Here is a 20,163-nt window from a genome sequence, read left to right as displayed (position 1 = left end):
TATTTTGTGCTCTGAAGACGAACTAAGGTCTTACAGGTTTGGAACAACATAAGGGTAAGTAATTAAAGAAGAAGTCCACTTTCAGAACAAAAATTTACAGATAATGTACTCACCACCATCCAAAATGTTCATGTCTTTCTTTCTTCAGTCAATAAAAAATTATGTTTCTTGAGGAAAACATTTCAGCATTTTTCTCCATATAGTGGACTTCTATGGTGCCCAGAGTTTGAACTTTCAAAATGCAGTTTAAATGCGGCTTCAGACGATCCCAAATGCGGTTGTAAACAATTCCAGCCAAGGAAGAAGGGTCTTATTTAGCGAAATGATCAGTTATTTTCATTTAAAAAATGAAGTGAAGAAAGAAAGACACAAACATCTTGGATGACAAGGGGTTAAGTACATTATCTGTAAATTATTGTTCTGGAAGTGGACTTCTCCTTTAATGACCTGAATTTTCATTTTTGGGTGAAATATCCCTTTAACTTTTAAAATAAAAATAAATTATTACAATCCAAAAAAAACAAAAAAACAAAAAAACAAAAAAAAAAACAATGACAGATAATGATAGTAAGATCAGCTCAAAAAGGACGAAAGAGCAAAGACAAGTACGCGGAAAACATGGACAGGGAGAACTGGAAACAAAGGAGAGACAAGGCTGCCAGCGGATTATAGTTTGAACATATTGGAGAGGATTTAGTGAAATTAAGGAAGCAGAATGGATAAATAGAGTGCTAAAGACCAGCACATGTTGGAACTCAGCCTCTCAAATTAGTAGTCATGGTGCCACTATGAAGCCAATAAATCAAAGACAGATAAAACAAAGAAAAGTAGTGACTATAAATTGTATCAATGACTGAAAAATTATTACTTCACTGTCTAGAAAACTATTAGACTTATAGACTAACCCCTGCAAAGTAATTCTGTCATTGCTGAATGTAAAGCAGTACCAACCATCTGGCCAAAATCAGCACGTCAAAACCAACAACCACTAAAGGAGATTTAATTATTGCCTTATTTGCAAAGAAGGAAGAGAAAAGAAAGAGAGTAAAGGAAAATAAATACCTAAGCATGACAAGGCAGGAGATGATCTCATAAGATGTTCTCTCTTTGGTCACCCTAAGCTGTTAATGCCTCCAAACTGACGCGCTAATAGCATAGTAAAAAGAATGACTTCATAATCTGAGAAACAATGACTTACAGCCTCAAACCAATAATGTGTCTATTTTTAGCTGTACTGAGTCATGGCGCCCATTACTCTGTCTGCTTGATAGACATGTAAGACAGAAGAAGAACAAGAGTGTGAGTTAAACTCCAATTATATTTAAAGTTCGCATGAAATGGAAATTTACTCTCTGTTCTATTTGCTTAATGCATGTTAATGATTTCTCAAGTATGGTGATAGCCTGGTTGAAGTCTTACTTAACAGGGATAGTTAAGAGGGTAGAAATGGTAGTAATGGGGTTCTTTCTGAGGAAACAATTGTTAAAATTGGAGTTCCTCAGGGAAGTGTTTTAGGCCCTCTTTTGTTTCTCTCGTACATAAATGACATGCAAGTAGTTTGTGATTTTTTGTTTTAATATGCTGATGATTCTGCGTTTATTGGCTTCAGACAATGATGTATACAAGTGCATTTAGGTAAGGAGCTTTGTAAGGTAAAATAGGCTCTCTGAAAACAAACTCTTGTTGGATTTAGGTAAAACCATGTTATTTGGGTCTAAAAGTAATATGAATAAGGTTTCTGATATGTCCATTAAGGTAGGGGATTGTGTAATATCAAATAGTAGAGTACTGGGGTTCAAGTGCTTTAAGGCATTTAAGCACATATGAAAAAAAACATTGTTTAGCAAGCCTGTAACCACCTAAATCGAAATTTACCATAGAAATATTATGTTTTTTTAACGTTCATGACTGTTATAGAGCCAGCTGTTGTCCGATCTCCTTAAAACTTTGCATGCTTGTTTATCATCACTTGTCACACATGCTCACCAGGTTTTGTGAAGTTTTGGGTTTTCCTTTAAGCTTTATAGGATTTTGGGTAAACGTGGACAGGCCCCTTTTCTAAGTAAAGTAAAATAAAGACTTTGTTGTCATTGTAGTGATACAACGAAATTTGTTTGGTAGCTCTCAGAGAGAACAGCAGCAATAAGAAAAGTAGAAAGAAAATTAGAAATAGACAAACACTAAACAAGATTCTTTCACTGAATTATTTCATTAGAATTATTAACCGACCCTGTTATAGCTTCCCAAAGGGTACTGACCTAGAGAGTCCAGAGAATTGTACTGCAGTGTTTTTTTTGTTTTTTTTTTCCAGATTGCGTGGAAAATTTAGGATTAGTTCACAAAAGCATGTTTTTTTACATCTTCTCAATCATTTAGCAAACTATTTGATCGACGGCAGCGGTTAGAAGCAAAGTTGTCTAGAATGAGGAGTTCTAACATATGATATGAATATTGTGTATATGTGCAAAAAAATGCAACAGGGGTCTCCAACCTTCAACCTTGTCTCTGAGAGAATATGCGCCATTAATGCAGCATTAGAAAACGTTGTCAGTTTTTTTACTTTCTTTTTCGTGAATTGACTTAAGTTAAGACGTTCACTGTCTTAACTAATACGTAAAGTTTTCACGTTTCTTGTGTGATATCCATTGACTCGCCTTCGTGGTTTAAAACAGAATTATTTGTAATATTGCAACGTAACCGCAAACCCCCATGCGTATGCATTTTAAATGCGGGGAAACATGAAAGAGGAATCAACTCGGTATGCCATGCTGTCTGAAACATGTCTTGTGCACGTTTTGGGTGTGTGCAAGAACAGAGCATAAGTAACAAACTAAGCTCTGTTTCGTTTCTTCTTCTTGTGGTTTTAAATAGCTTGAACGTGTAAATTGACTACTATCACAGATCAACTGCAATCCGTTAATAGATTATATGACAGATTAAAGCAATCTTTTATTTACTAATTTAACATGAAATCATCACAATCAATTCTAACTCCATATCAATAGCATACAACGAAAGTATGGATTAATTAGAACACTCATTTACGCACAATAAATTACAGAGTATCATATCAATACAAATTTTCCCCAGAACGTTCTCGTGACCCAGTAGAAATTCTTCCACGCCCCAGTAGTGGGTCGCGACCCGGTGGTTGGGGACCTCTGGCTTACAGCCTTGAAAAATGCTCCCCAGTGACCGATTTCTTTCAAATTTCTCTCAAACCTTTGGAGCCATGAATCGAACAGGCCCATCAAGTTTTGTTCTGATTGACCTTCATCTACCTTGTCTACCAGGTGCTCAAACTTCATCGGTCAATGGCGGGCATGTCTATTTTTTTTTTAGATGTACGCAGATGTCCTTATAGACACTGGTGGCACTTTGGACCAAGATTTTCATGTTGATAGGACAAATGGTTGCGTAGTTTCACCAAGTGATCAAGCTCTGTGTTTTTTTTGTTTTTTAGTATTTTACTAAAAGTGGCCCCGTCTCTTTTGAACATTTTGGTGTGCCTTTGCGATGGTTCAACTTTGTTTTTGATAATTATTGATGTTCACTCTCCATAGAATCTTCCTGTACTGGTTTGGTTATGATCAGGCGAAAAAACTAAGACTAGTTTACAAAAGTAGGTTTTTCAAAAAATCCAAAATACCTGAAAATTTCACCATGCTCGTGATCGAATCTAAGGCATGAATATTGTCTGGCATGAGCCAAGGATTCCAGCGACATAAGACACTTAAGCTTGCGACTGACGGTTTAAGAGTTATAAGCGATATCGTACTTTTGATCGCTGTAGCGCCCCTGTCAGGCCGACTGGGGCAGGCCTTGATGATGTTGTCGGCGGTTACGGTTTGGTCTGCACGATCAATCCTAGTGAAGATTGCTGATCCTTGGCCATTCTAGCAATTACAATAGTGTTTCACTATCTCGGATGTTTCCTTAAAAATGATTAAAGTGGTGTAAGTATGGCTATGAATATTTCTGATAAGCTTAACGCTAAAACAAAATTTCTTACCAGACATGTTCTCGACAAATAAATATAAAATCACTTGCATCTTGTTTAGTGCTATGCCATTTTGAATATGAATGAATTTCTTGGATGTCTGATTTGTCTTATATTTGGTTGGATAAGTTACAAAGATCTCAAAACTAAAATGTTTTACATTTTAAGCAGCACTGTTATAATGTTTTTGTTGTTGTTGCTGCAGTATAGTTTCCCATTTATCAGTACTGAATGTTGCAAAGATGGTATTCATTCAGTATTAAAATACAATCACATAAAACTAGATAAAGTGTGGATTTAAAAAGGATTGATTTAAGGCAGAGTATAAACAAGCGAACGTCTATTTTCCATTACTCTTTCTAATATTTGTACAGTGTGCATGTTTGTTTATGTGTGCACATTTAAAACTGCATGAGTCATGAAAGCTTAACAAAGATTTACAGTGTATGTGCACTAGACAGGAATCAAATACAAGAGGATTGAAGTGGATTGCAGTGTTCTAGGAGGCTTACCATGAAAGAGGACCCTGTATAGCTGCAACTTTAAGACAACAGGTTGATTGGAGTGATATATGTCAGTTTTCCATCGACAAAGATGGGCAAGATTTGGATTAAGGAGGATAAATCTATTGTTCACTGTGACAGGTGGCTGAAGATCTCATAGATCAGTTTGCGGGGCTGATGCATGAGCTCCATCTGTGTGTTTGGTATGAAGCGATTAGAATGACCTTTGATGGCCTGATTCATTTCCTGTAGGTCTGCATGTCACTGTTAAGTAAGGGTTGTCTTACGCTTCTTCTCTCTTGGTAATATTATACCAGACATAACAGTCCATTCTAGCTCAAACCAGCCTACATTTTTCCCATCCACATTAGAGATGTGATGTACAGCACACAGTAATTGCGTTTAATTGGAAACGGGGCCATGGGGCCGCAGTCACAGAATTGACCGTTATGGTTATTATAATGTTCTTAGTTCTTCCTCAATTTATGAGATTAACCAACTTAATCAACCTAACTGGTATATGATCCCATAATGCAGAAAGAGGTTTGCTTATGATTGTAAAACAAAGCAAGAGAAGCTGTATTTTAGAATTACTATAGAAGGGTTAGGGAGACTTAAAGGGTTAGTTTATGTCAATAATTATTCACCTTATGCTGTTTCAAACCGATAAGACAGCAAGGGTCATACCAACTTTGTTTATATTTTAGGGTCCTAAAATATCTTAATTTGTATGTATTACAAACAATAGAATTATTAACATTATTATATCAAATGCCTGCAGATGGCTACAAAAGCCTGACGATTGTTTTTACACAGTACTGCAAGATCTAATCCTTGTTTGAAATTGAACAAACAATATTTATTTCAAATGTCCACCTAATCTTTAATATTTGGCCATTTCTTTGCGAATAGCAAAAAAATGATAGCAACTGTAATTTTTTTAAATATGTGGACATCAAAACATGTAAAGCGTGAGGGAGGTTGGAAATCTCCAGTGTTTGAGAAGGTTTAGAATTATTTACCTTACAAATCTGATGAAATGGCGAACGTTGCGTTCCCAGATGAACGTCGTAATATGTAGAGATGGAGTTTGAAACACCTTATGCTTTATTATGATTTGTAAATGGGTTTAATATATCATGCAGCCTTGGAAAATGGTCTAATAATGCTTTTCATGGAGTCTCGTCCATGGAATGCGCCACTTCCGGTATTTTGCCGGTTACTCGACATGAGCAAATTCAATTTAATTGTAGTCGATTATTTTTTAAAATTGAGGCCTCAAATTGAATCGAGGAATCGTCACAGCCCTATTTAGAACGGGAGAATATAGAAATACATTCTGCAAAAGCTTGTTATTGTTGTTCAAATGATCAAATGTAATTTGTCACAAATGTGTGCACGTCCAACGGATTCAAACGTGGCTCATGAGATTTAAATTTATATTCTGGACTATTAATTTTGCAAATACATATTTGCCGGAATCCTATACTTTTTCAAAGCCGCTTTTTTGCAAATCACACCCAAGCATCACACAACAAAAACAAAAACAAGAGCATCAGGGTCTGACCTTAATCACAGGTGAAGAAATCACATTAGGAAGAGCCCATTACTACTAACTGGAGCGCTGAACCACGGGTAAGACCTTTTCTCCCATTATCTTTGCCACATTTACCCATTTGTTAAGTGCTCACCCGTATTCACCTCAGTCAAACACAATAAAGGTCCAAGAGATGATGGTGCGGAATCATATCTAAAGTTATAAATATAATAAATCAAGTGTTATCACTTTTATTTAGCTTTGTTTACCTTGTGTTAAGCCAGACAACAGTATTACATGCATTTAACCTCATATAGAAGCACTTTCTCCACATCTTATTTTGATTCACTGCTCTTAGAAGGTCACTTAGAGGTCCACTTGCAAAAGATAAAATCCATAGAGATATTTAATACGTAAACATAAACATGAAAACAGCCTAAAATTTTCTTTTGGAACAATATAAGACCAAAAAGAGTTGAAAAGGCATGGAGGAGGGGCAAAAGCATCCTTGATTAGTCTTTCTTTATAGCATGCTTTCAATCATCCACTAATGATCGCAAAGCTAATCAAGATTCTTTCCTTCCTCTCGTATCCTTGTACTCACGCCCCAAAGGTATTAGAACGTTTGCCGTGTAGGACAGGGACACACTCAATAACAGCTCTCCTTTATGCAAATGCATGCTAACCTACTATGGCTTCTGTGAGACAACACACGGGCAAATACACACACGGAGACACACACTCTCAAATGCCCTGCAGCAATGCTAGTGCGGTGCTCAATATCAGGGCCAGTGTGTCAGCAAGGCGGCGTGCAGAAAAAGCACACTCAACATTACAGAAATCAATCACGCCAACCCTGTGCTAAAAAAGCTAACACTTTACCTGTTTAGCAGCCTCTGGGTCTGTTTTTCTAAAGGGCATTCACCATGCTACTATGTCCTTTTCAAAAAAACTACAAAGAGGGTTAAAGGCTATATTGTGTGCCAGCCATTTAGCAGAACAAAATACACCATCAAGGAGACAAAGTACAGCACTTGTGGTTATATTTAGCAAGCGCTGGACAAACTTCACTTGATCAAAAGTGGATATCATGCTAAGCTACTTTGTATATGGGAGTAAAACCACCTTTCCAATTATAATCAGGCTAATAGTAGGGGTGAGTGGTATCACAGTGAGAGGTTTTTAATTGATAGCAATTTTTTAGATTCAGACATTCAGTATTTAACTATTTAAGTAATTTGTAAGTATGCTTTTTTGGGGAAAAGACTTTTATTCAGCATGAAAATAAATTGCTCAAAAGTGAGGTAATTATGTATAGTATAATTTATGATTAAAAAAACCTTTCTCAAATAAATTATGTTCTTTTAAACTTTCTATTCATCAAATAATCAGTTGCCACACAAACACACACAAAAAATAAGCAATAACTTTCAACATTGATAATAATAATAATAAAAAAATATATATATTTTATAAAATATAAAATAAAATAATAATTTGCATTTTAAATGCATTATAAATATATTAAGCGGTATAACTTTCAAAATTGATAATACTAAAAAAAAAAAATTGAGCAGCAAATAGATCAGCTTTGCCATGAAATTAATGGCTGCTAAAATAAAATAAAATAAAATAAAAACACATTATAATAGAAATATATTAAGCAGTATAACTTTCAACATTGATAATAATAATAATAAAAAATCTTGAGCAGCAAATAAATCAGCTTTGCCATGAAACATTATGAAATCATGTGTAACTCAAGACTGGATTAATGGCTGCTCAAAAATAAAATAAAATAAAAAATATAAGATAAAATTATATATGTACAGCTATGGACAAAAATATCGGCACCCTTGCAATTCTGTCAGAAAATGCAACCCTTCTCTCAGAAAATTGTTGCAGTTGCAAATGTTTTGGTACTCACGTTTATTTTTTTGTTTGCATTGGAACAACACAAAAAAACAGAGAAGAAAAGTCAAATCTGATAAAATTCCACACAGAACCCAAAAAATGCACTGGACAAAATGATTGGCACCCTTAACATAATTTTTGGTAGCACCCTCTTTGGAAAAAAAAATAAATTAATCGCTTCCTGTAACCATGAATGAGTCTCTCTCTAATGGAATTTTGGACCACTCTTCATTTGCAAACTGCTCCAGGTCATTCAGATTTGAAGGATCCCTTCTCCCAACTGCTGTTTTGAGATCTCTCCACAGAAGTTCTATGGGATTCAGATCTGGACTTATTGCTGGACATTTCAGAACTCTTCAGCGCTTTGTTTGTAACCATTTCTGAGTGCTTTTTTGAAGTGTTTCGGGTCCTGCTGGAAGACCCATGAACTCTGGTGAAGACGCAGCTTTCGGACACTGGCCACTATGTTGCGCCCCAAAATTCTTTTGTAATCATCAGATTTCATGATACCATTCACACAGTAAAGTCATCCAGTGGCAGAAGCAGCAAAGCAACCGCAAAACATCTTTGAACCTTCACCATGTTTGATTGTAAGGACTGTGTTCTTTTCTTTGAAGGCCTCATTTCTTTTTCTGTAAACATTACCATGATGTCCTTTACCAAAAAGCTGTACTTTTGTCTCATCTGTCCACAGGAAGTTCTCCCAGAAGGATTGTGGTTTTGTCACATACGTTTTGGCAAACTCCAGTCTTGCTTTTTTATGCCTTTGCGTCAGCAGTGGTGTCCTTCTGGGTCTCCTACCATAGCGTCCCTTTTCATTCAGATGGTGATGGATAGAGCGAGCTGACACTGTTGTACCCTGTGTCGGCAGATCAGCTTGAAATTGTTTGGAAGTTAATCGGCGTTCTTTATCCAGCATTCAAACAATCCTTCGTTGTAATTTTTCATTCATTTTGCTCTTCAATCCACATGCATGGAGGTTAGCTACAGTGCCATGGGCTGTAAATGTCTTGATGATATTGTGCACAGTGGACACAGGAACATTAAGATCTCTGGAGATGTATTTGTAGCTTTGAAACTGCCATGTTTTTCCACAATTTTTTTTCTCTCAAATCCACAGACAACTTTTTACACTTGTTTCTTTTCTCCATGCTCAGTGTGACACACAACACAAAGGTTGAGTCAACTTTTCTTCATTTTAACTGGCTAAGTGTGATTACTATATTGCCCACACCTGTTACTTGCCACAGGTGTGTCTAAATACAAATTACAGGAGCATCACATGCTTGAAAAACAATTATTTCTTATCATTTTGACAAGGTGCCAATAATTTTGTCCAGACCATTTTTGAGTTCTGTGTGAAATTTTTATCAAGTTTGACTTTTCTTCTCTGTTTTTTTTGTGTTGTTGCAGTGCAAACAAAAACAATAAGCATGTGAATACCAAAACATTTGCAATTGGAACAGTTTTCTGAGAGAAGTGTTGCATTTTTTGACAGAATTCCAAGGGTGCTGATATTTTTGTGTTTCATGAAATGGCAGATTAAAAAACACTTCCACAGATATGCTACAATATAATTAGTAAATAAAAATGTATATATTTACTCTTACATGCTATACTGATGTACCATCCAGCCTGCCACAAAATTCTGCAATGTCATTGTGTGTCCTTAAATGACAAATCATAAGGTTTGCCTGAGCTATGCAGCAAGTATATTGTCAGTAGATAGACAGATCTGGTAACAATTTGTGAGCATGATCGTGATATTACGCATCAGTGATGACGTTCTCCCTGGCAGATTTGCACACACGGAGGGCACCTTGAACTCTCCAGTCATAAAATGACACGGCATCAATTTACAAAGGTTGGGAAGAGGCCTGCGCTCCCACAGTAATCAGCTCATGTTCCAATCAATAGGTGGGAGTCCGCCTGCTGAATAATTCAACACAAACGCTTTCTCAAACGAAGAGAGCAAAGAAGCCATGAAAATTATATAAACCTCAGTACTACCATAATAGAGGACATTTAATTTAAGGGTCAAACCATTAGATGAAATTCATCTGAGCTCAGATCTATTTGAAAGGGCCTGTGCAAATTTGTTAAGCTCTTTTTTTGTCTCTTATTCTTTGGATTTTCTTGTATTGATTAGTATGTGGGAACACAAGGATACTGCATGCATTTTTGTGTGTGTGTGTGAGCGTGTGTTGCTGAAAACATTTTTAAGGCTTCTTTGAACGTTTGATAAACAGCATTTATTTGAAATAGAAATCGAATAGAAGCTGTCACTTTTTTTAGCAACTTTATGCGTCACTGCTGATTAAAAGCAGTAAAAAAGTAATACAACTTTTGAATGGTACAAGTTAACACATGGTAACACAAACAGCTGTCTTTTCTCAACCTGGATGTGGATGTTTGGAAGCTAAAAGCACAATACATACACTATTAGATGGATTATAATCAAATGCAAAAATAGAAATGTCCCATTCCGTGGCATATGGCCTGGTATGGAGCCTGATATGGTGGCCGTATGGTTGAACAGCGCTGTGTGACGGTGCCATTTTTTCACACCTCAGATGGGGCGAAGCAGCCACCTCTTTCTGGCAAACCCACAGGGCATCATTTACACCACCGAAAGTGGGAAGAAGGGGGAGGTCTGTCACTCTCAGAGTCACACACACAAACTAAGACAATCACAATTAAACATCCCTAGCAAGTGTCGGAGTACAGACACTCTGTAAAAAACCACTGCTAATGAGCAGCTTGTAGAACTCCCAGATAAATGTAGATCTGTGCAAGCTTTATATACGTGATGTGCATATAGAAATGCATTAGCACTGACATTGGAATATGTGTGTAATTAGTTGTTGGTTTGTATATTTGGGCCTGTTTTAAATCAGCATGCATGTGTGCACTACAAAGGAATTGCTAAAGCTGAAAACAGAGCCACTGTCACTAGGGACTCTTTGATGCCTCTACATGCCTTATCCCCATTCATGCTAATAGGGCTAAACACAGCAGATGGGAAAGCAGTGGCACCTTAGGAGAAAAGAAGAAGAAAGGAAGGCAAGGATGTATAGGTGATTAAGTGTAGAAAAAAGTGTAGAAAAAAAAAACACTGAAAATGAGCGTGTGGATGTCCTAATAAATATGCATAGAAGCGAAATGAGATGGAGGTTGGAGCCTGGTGAAAGAATTCTGATTTGCTGCTCAAAAACATTTATTATTATTATTATTATTATTATTATTATGTTACAAACAGCAGAGTACAATTTTGTTTCAGGTTTCTTTGATAAAGAGAAAGTTCAGAAGAACAGCATTTATCTGAAATAGAAATCTTTTGTAGCATTATAAATGTCTTCATCATCACTTTTGATCAGTTTAAAGCATCCTTGCTAAATAAAAGTATTAATAAAATTTCTTTCCCCCAAAATTAAATGATATAGTGTATAATGTTACAAAAGTGTATAATGTTACTTTTTATTTCAGATAAATGCTGATCTTTGGATCTTTCTATTAAAAAAAATGTGCTCAACTGTTTTAAATATTGATAATAATAATAATAAAATGTTTCTTGAACAGCAAATCAGCATATTAGAAAAATTTCTAAAGGATCATGTGACCCTGAAGACTGGAGTAGTGATGCTGAAAATGTAGCTTTGATCACAGGAATAAATTACATTTTAAAATATATTCAAATAGAAAGTATTTTTTTAAATTGCAAATTTCACAGTATTACTGCTTTTGCTGTATTTTGGATCAAATAAATGCAGTGAGCAGAAGAGACGTCTTTAAAAAACTTTTTTTTTTTTTTTTTACATTATTTGATCTTCAGAAACTTTATAATCCCACATGCCATTGTTGTCAAATTGTACTGCTGACTTGAAATATGTTGTTAAAGCTTAATCTTGAGAAACAGTTTTTCCTATTTAGGCAGTACAGTGTCCTTATTACATATTACATATACTTACTATAGTAATAGCAGTAAATTATGTATAATTAAAGGCAACTAACCCTAAACCAAACTGTAATCCTAACCATTACTCTATAGTAAGTATTTTTTTTTTCTAATATTACTCAGTACTTAATTGCATAAATACATTGTAACAAGGATCCCTAAAAAATATTGTGTAACCAAATTTGGTGTAAGAACAATTCAGAAGTTGCTAGTAAATTTTAAAGGGGTAATGGTTATCTTTTGACATATAAGTGGTCGTTATACTGTAAAAACATCCTGTAAGTTTCAGAACTCAAAACTTTCTTGTTAGTCTAAAAAGAGCTAATATTGAAGCCAATCTGCCAAAACAACAGGTTGTGGAATGTGACACTTTATGATGTAATAGTGTAGCTAAACCCCACCTCCACAGAAGAAGATCAACATCTGCTTCAATATCACTGCCTATTTCACCCTGGCCACTGATTCACGCATGTAGTGTAAATAACGAAAGGGGAACGCAGGTTTACACAGAAACCAAACAATAAAGATGGCTCTGAAGACAGGACATTGTGCAGTGCCAAGTTGTGGAAAAGTTGTGGAGTCTTTGCATTGCCTTCCCTCTGATCCCAATGTTAGGAAAGAGTGGATGAACTTTATTTTTAATGGTCTCAGACCAGCAGTCTGACTCAAAGTCTCAGACCGCTTCAGTGAGATTTTCAGAAAGATTGAAACTAAAAGATGATGCTGCGTCAACTACATTGGATCCAACAGTAATGTCACACTGTAAGTGTGAGTAACTGTTTTTATTACATGGTCACCATTGCTCGTTCGATATGTGCTGAGTGTTTATGCGTTTTAACCTAAATCAAAGCAGCGTCCATCTATGAAGGATGTAGTCTGCCAAACATACACAACTGTTAGCTAATCAGCAATGGGCGTTTACTTCCCGAGTCGACAATTCACCGTGCCTGTTTAAACAAAGCATTCTGATGAGGAAGGTCAAAACAGGACAGAAAATAGCTTAATAAATAGCTTCTGAATTATGATGTATCTTGAGGTAAAAATCTTGATAACATTATGTTGACCTCAGAGAACAGTACAAAATAATAAAAAGGCAGTTCATGACCACTTTAAAAATAATTACAAATAAATGGCAAGTAACACACTGAAATAAACATGAAATTTTGTAATAGAAAGATGGAAAACTGACTCCAAAAATAATTTAAACAGCACACTTATAAAAAAAAACAGCTGCCTGGGATGGTTACAGAGATATCTGCCAGGTTAACTGGCTTGCTTTAAAGGGGTCCTATTATGCTCTTTTACAAAGTCTTGATTTTGTTTTGGGGGGGTGTACTAGAACATGCTTTCATGCTTGGGGGTTCGAAAAACACATTATTGTTAACATAATTTACATTATTACAATACGTTTCTTCCAGCCTGGCACAAATGGCTCGATTAGTTCCAGGTTTAATGAAGGCCCACCTCCCGAAAAACGAAATGTGTTGTGATTGGTTAGCTGTCCCAGTGCGTTGAGATTGGCGAACAGCTTAGACGGCGTTTCAGTACTGCCACGCCCCTTACCCAAGCAACAAGTTCTGTGTACAACTGTTAGCGCAAGCTAGATTAAATTATTCTAACATTTTAAATATGGATATTTTTCTTACAAAAACGCATAAATTCACTACAGGAGGCCTTTATTGACCTCCCAGAGCCATGTGAGGCACTTTTTTATTATGGATGGATGCAATGCATATTATTTGACTTGTTTCGGACTGATGAAGAGAAACACCCGTCTATGTTGTTATAAATCCTGGGAGCGCCGACTGCATTCGTCTGAAAGAAGGAAGCCATATACACCTAGGATGCAAGGAGGGTGAGTAAATGATACGCTATGGTCCTATCGTCACCCTGCGAGATTGTGCTAATTTATTTAATTATTTACATACTTAGTTTCATTGCCCAAAACCAGCTCAGGCATAAGGTTAAAAGCAGCCTAACATTATCAAAGAACATCATCACTAATTAGCCTTGCCTATTCTAGTGCAAGTTTATGCATTTAAAAAAAACACTTGCGTTATAAGTCAAGCTATCTACACTGTATGATGAATAAATGTATTACCACACACTGCACATGTCTGCGGCACGTTACGGCTCCATTGTGGCAACCGGAGTAGATTGTGGCTTCGGCATGTGTTTCGACCCCCTGTACTGCACACGTCTGCGGCGTGTTACTGCTCTAAAGCAGCCACTCTAGTCAATGCTTGTGTTTATACATGCCACGCTGCGGCTCGTTGAAGTGGCTGTCTGCGCTGCACCACTAAAGTTAGGCTAATTCCCCACCTCTTGCCTACCCACCCCCCCAACAATTTGAATTTCCAAAGGCGGATTTAATTTAATGATATTTTAATGGACCGCGTTGTGACATCATTGCATGTGGAAAACAAACGCTGTAGTCTAAATGAGCCGTTTGTTGTAGTTCTTGAAAAGGGATTTTTTAAAAACTAAATATTTCCCTTTGGAGTGGACTTTGAGATTTGTAACTTTGTAGATCTTTTTTATGCCCAAATACACACACCACACACTGACTATAATTCAAAAAGTGAAAAAGCATAATAGCACCCCTTTAAAGGATAACTGAAAATAGAACAACAATGCTTGTGTGTGTGTTTTATGGCAAGTATAATATTCAAATAGGAGTGTGTGTGCACCTGTTTGTCCCTGACAGAAAACACTTTTACATTGTAAACATGTCTATGTTAAATAAATGCAGTCCTTTTAAAGGACTATTTCTATTCAAGAGTCCTAGTATCACAATTTCCACAAAAAATATTAACCAGCACAACTGTTTTCAACATTGATAATAATAATAAATGTTACTTCAGCACCAAATCAACACATTAGAATGATTTCTGAAGAATCATGTGACACCGAAGACTGGAAGAAAGACCGTCATAGTAATAAATTACACTATAATCTATTAAAACATATTAAAATATTTATTTAAAGATAACTGTATTTAAATATATAATTTAATAATAACTTACCAACCCCAAATGTTTGAACAGTATTTATCTATGACATTTGAACCCCACGGTATGCATGTGTTTGTAATCGACTAGGAGATGTGCTTTATATATTCCTTAGTTGCCTCTTATTTTTGTAATTTTTTTCCTGCCATGTTTATTATCGTTCATGTGTGCATTTTATAACATGTTCAAATGCCCCATGCCGCTGTCTGCTGAATATTAAAACAAAGAATTAGCAAGAGCCTTTATTGAAATATGCATGAACACAGTTGTGCCAGGCTTAATGATGTGTCTGAATTAGCAGGTTGCGGGTCTCATGCAGAGAAGGCGGATCTGAGGGGCTGGGTGAGGAAGACAGTGTGAATGTGAATGAAGGGTGTGGATGAAGAAAGAGAAACAGCCTTTGTGTGAAAAGACTTCATATTGTTTTACAAAACATTTGATGTTGTCGTATATCAGCATGTCTCAGTTGCTAACGACCATTTGCACAGTGATGATCTGCCTGAATAACAAAACAAAATCATAAAACTGGAAACTGAGATAAACAGTCGTGTTTTACGTCACACGATTGTTAGAAATGCATTTAGTAATGTTTTATAAGTCATTATATAGCGCATATATAGCGCTTCTAATATCATAACTCTCAGCACCCAGCGAGATGACTAGTTTCCAGTGCAGCGCTGATGCTATAATCCATAAACACTTCATGAGAGCTTAAATGTGTGTTAGTGAAGGCAGAAGTCAGCACCAGATTGGATTATGGAAGGGTGCTGCCTGCAGGTTCATTGCTTTTTTCCCCTCCACTGATGACCTACTTTTACTTGCCTCATGCATGAATCTTTGTTTATTAGGTATTCGCCTGAGGGGGGGAAATATATCCTGATTTGTTTATTTTACCTATCCATATCATTAAACGACCCATGAAGAAGGTCTGTAATTGAATGTTTACATCTTGTCTAGACAGTGAGCAAAGAACCCAATCAGTATTCAAATAAAGATAATCACATAAATGCAACAATACCAGATTGAGCAATCTCACGATTATCTACACATGAACGCTTTGGGATACAGAAACGGATCTTTGCATTATCTTGAGAAAAACACACATTATTTAGAATACATTTTAAATCAAACACATATTTATGGTTTTGCACTCATGTTTTTTCCCCCTTTATTATTATTGTTAATAGTAGTAGTATTTGTTCACTATTGTTAAAAGGGGGGAAAGAGTCAAAATTATTATGATCTATAGGACAAAGGGCAGTAAATCTCGTGAAATTACATAGTTGTAGTTGTTAACTACCAATTAACTAACCATCCATTTAGGATGAGGGGTAGTTAATTCCCTAAAAGACAGAAAAGTCTAGCCAACTAACCATCTTTCTAGGACCAGGGGCAGTGAAGCTTGTAAAATTATATAAAGGTTGCAAAATACCAATTAAGTACCCAACCAACCAGCCAACCATAATCTATTCATCCATCCAAGATAAGTATCAACAAAAGACATAAAAGTAGTCTAATAACCAAAACTAACTAACTAACTAACATCCAGGACAAGTGTAGTACATTTCCAAGAGGCAGTAAAGGTTGTAAAATTACATAAAGGTTGTTAACTAGCGACTAACTAACTAACCAGCTAAAATCTATTCATCCATCCAGGATTAGTATCAGCATATGACAGTCTAATTTAACTAAAAATAACCAACTAACTAACTAATACCTGTCCATCCAGGATGAGGGGTAGTAAATTCCCTAAGAGACAGAAAAGGATCATAAAAGTACTCCAATTTACGAGCCGATTAACTATCTATCTAGGACAAGAAACAGGTAGTTAACTGCCAACCAACTAACTATCCAACCAACCAAAATCTATCGATCCATCCATCCATCCATCCATTATTATTATCAGTAAAAGACATAAAAGTAGTCTAATTAACTATAACTAACCAACTAACTAACTAACTAACTAACTTCTATTTATCTAGGATCCCAACTTACTAGCCGACTAACTATCTATCTAGGACAAGAAACAGGTAGTTAACTACCAACCAACTAACTATTCAACCAACCAAAATCTATCGATCCATCCATCTATCCATCCAGGATAAGTATCAGTAAATGACACAAGTAGTCTGATGAACTAAAACTAACAGACTAAAAGAGTCAAAATTATTATAATCTGTTAATGTTTTTATTAATAATAATAATAATAATAATAATAACGATAATAATTCTGTAATAATATAGTAGGATGGATAAATACATAAATAAATAAATGTTGTTCATAAGTGCACACTACTATTAGTAGTAGTAGTAGTAGTAGTAGTATTTTGTTCTTCATTATTGTTAAATAATAATATTTCTTTAATATTATAGTAGTATAAATCAATCAATCAATAAACAAATGCTGTTCATAAGTGTACACTATTAACAATAATATTTATCATCTTTAAAATACAATAATTAACTCTCTAATCATTGCATCTCAATAAAATGTCATGCATATAGAGTATCCTCTATAAAAGGCAAATATTTATTTCAAAATCTATTCCTTTCAATCAGACAATGAGAGTCTTTCATATGCTCACTCATATGTAACTTTTTCATGTTCAGTAACCCATTTTTGGCAGAATGGCATACCAGATGTCCGCCAGCCCCTTCGTGATGATTTGTCTAACCCTCATAATACTTGTTTGGATGCATTCATTATTTTTTTCTGAAGGACGCCTAAGTGAATATTTAAATAAAAATGAGCAAACTATGTATTTTCTGAAGTATTAAAATAAACCAGACACTGAGATGCCAGTTGTGCCTGGCATGATTCACTAACGATAATGTTTCAAGCTATAATAATAATTAAAAAAAAAAAAAAAATGAAGAAAAGAAAAGAAAAAAAAGTGAGCTGGAGATAATTTACAGTGCAAACAGCTGCCAAGAAATCATTGACATTTTCTCTCCTACTGTTGGAAGATGGACATTGTTGTTATTAAAGGACTGTTTGAATAGAAATAATGTAAAAACTGTCAAGCATGACAAGTCAAATGCTTTTTTCATCTGATTACCTTATCTCTTCTCACAATGCATAAAGTGACAGCCTGCTACCTCTATTATTGGCTGCAAGTGGGTTTCTGCGACATCTTTGTTGCATTCATCCGGAGAGTTTTTTGACATTATCGGGATTCAATGACAAACTCATGCTCGGACAAATTGGTTTTAAAGGGGCCACTGTGACAGTCAGAAAATAACCAGTATTAATATTTAATGCTGGAGTGTCATTTCATGTCCTGAAGAGGGAAATAGCTTCTGCGGACTCAAGTTACAATGGTTCACTGACCCTAATGGAAGTGGCAGGCAGGGCAATAAAACAAAGAATATCAAAATGAATAGTCAAGATCACGTTTCAGTATTTCCTATGGTGAAGCATACAATATCAAATAAATAAATAAATAAATGCATACAGTACATACAGTTGGATCTTTCGCTGACAATACACAGTGCTGAAACTATGGCATTTTAAAACATACAATAGCATGTCCTCAGTATGCAAAAGAGTATTTCATAATCACCTTATTTTTGTCTCTCTCTCAATCACTGCTATTCTGCGTTCTCGTCTCCATCCAATTAACATGAACGGGTGCAATTATATGGCATTTAATTGCTTAAGGATAGACTGAAATACAATGCATGGCTAAAAGAATGTACTTCTCAGACATTTGATTTCAGAACTAATGGTATTAATCCATCTCTTTGCTGCAGAAAAAATCCACTTAATTTTCAACTGGAACATGAATGCAGGGATTCTCTCCCATTTGGACACAAGACAGAATGATCGAAAGATAGATATAATGACAGAACAAAAGAACGATAGAATGATATAACGATAGATAGATAGATAGATAGATAGATAGATAGATAGATAGATAGAGAACGAACAAAGGATAGAACGTTACAACGATAGAAAGAACAATTGACTGAACGACAGACAGACAGGCAGACAGACATATAGATAGATAGATAGATAGATAGATAGATAGATAGATAGATAGATAGATAGATAGATAAAAGATAGAACGTTAGAACAATAGAGAGAACAATAGAGAGAATGATAGAAAGATAGAACTATAGAACGATAGATAGAACGATAGATAGAATGATAGATAGAACGATAGAACGATAGATAGATAGATAGATAGATAAATGATAAACAAATGAAAGATAGAACATTACAATAGAAAGAACTATAGAATTATAATTAGTTAGACAAACAGACAGACAGACAAATGGATAGATAGATAGATAGATAGATAGATAGATAGATAGATAGATAGATAGATAGATAGATAGACAGACAAATGAAAGATAGAACATTAGAACAATAGAAAGAATGATAGAACTATAGAACGATACATAGAATGATAGATAGATAGATAGATAGATAGATAGAGATAGATAGATAGATAGATAGATAGATAGATAGATAGATAGATAAACAAATGAAAGAGAACATTGTGATAGAGAGAACTATAGAACTATAATTAGTTAGACAGACAGACAGACGGATAGATAGATAGATGATAGATAGATAGATAGATAGATAGATAGATAGATAGATAGATAGATAGATAGATAGATAGATAGATAGATAAATGATACACAAATGAAAGAGAACATTACGATAGAGAGAACTATAGAACTATAATTAGTTAGACAGACAGACAGACGGATAGATAGATAGATAAATGATAGATAGATAGATAGATAGATAGATAGATAGATAGATAGATAGATAGATAGATAGATAAATGAAAGATAGAATGTTACGATAGAGAGAACTATAGAACTATAGTTAGATAGACAGACAGATAGATAGATAGATAGATAGATAGATAGATAGATAGATAGATAGAACAAAAGAGAACATTAGAATGATATAACGATAAAGACAATGATATAGAATGAAGGAATGATAAACAGAATGATAGAATGATGGAATGATAGAATGATAGAATGATAAAACAATAGACAGAACGATAGAGAGAATGATAGATAATTGTTTTTGAAAAAGAAAAACTTAAGTTTGCTTCAAGACACTTCAGTCATGATTCATACTCATCAGTGGTGTATTTTACATCAGCTAGAGTTGGTGAACTGGAGAGGAGGTGGTGCACTGTCATGAACATGTCAGAATTGCTGTGACTGGATGCAATTTATGGTAAAAGCCTCAATGAGGTGTGTTCAACTACAGC

General features: G+C 35.2%; 1 protein-coding gene across 2 annotated transcripts in view; it reads right to left on the bottom strand.

Annotated features, from left to right (window-relative positions):
• The window catches only part of thsd7aa (thrombospondin, type I, domain containing 7Aa), a 151,082-nt gene that overhangs the window by 113,039 nt on the left and 17,880 nt on the right, over window positions 1-20,163 (bottom strand). The gene's annotated exons all lie outside the window — the stretch shown is intronic.

The sequence above is a fragment of the Labeo rohita genome, chromosome 19 (genome assembly GCF_022985175.1).
Source record: "Labeo rohita strain BAU-BD-2019 chromosome 19, IGBB_LRoh.1.0, whole genome shotgun sequence".
Classification (NCBI taxonomy): Eukaryota; Metazoa; Chordata; class Actinopteri; order Cypriniformes; family Cyprinidae; genus Labeo; species Labeo rohita.
This window is presented reverse-complemented; position numbering and strand designations above follow the sequence as displayed.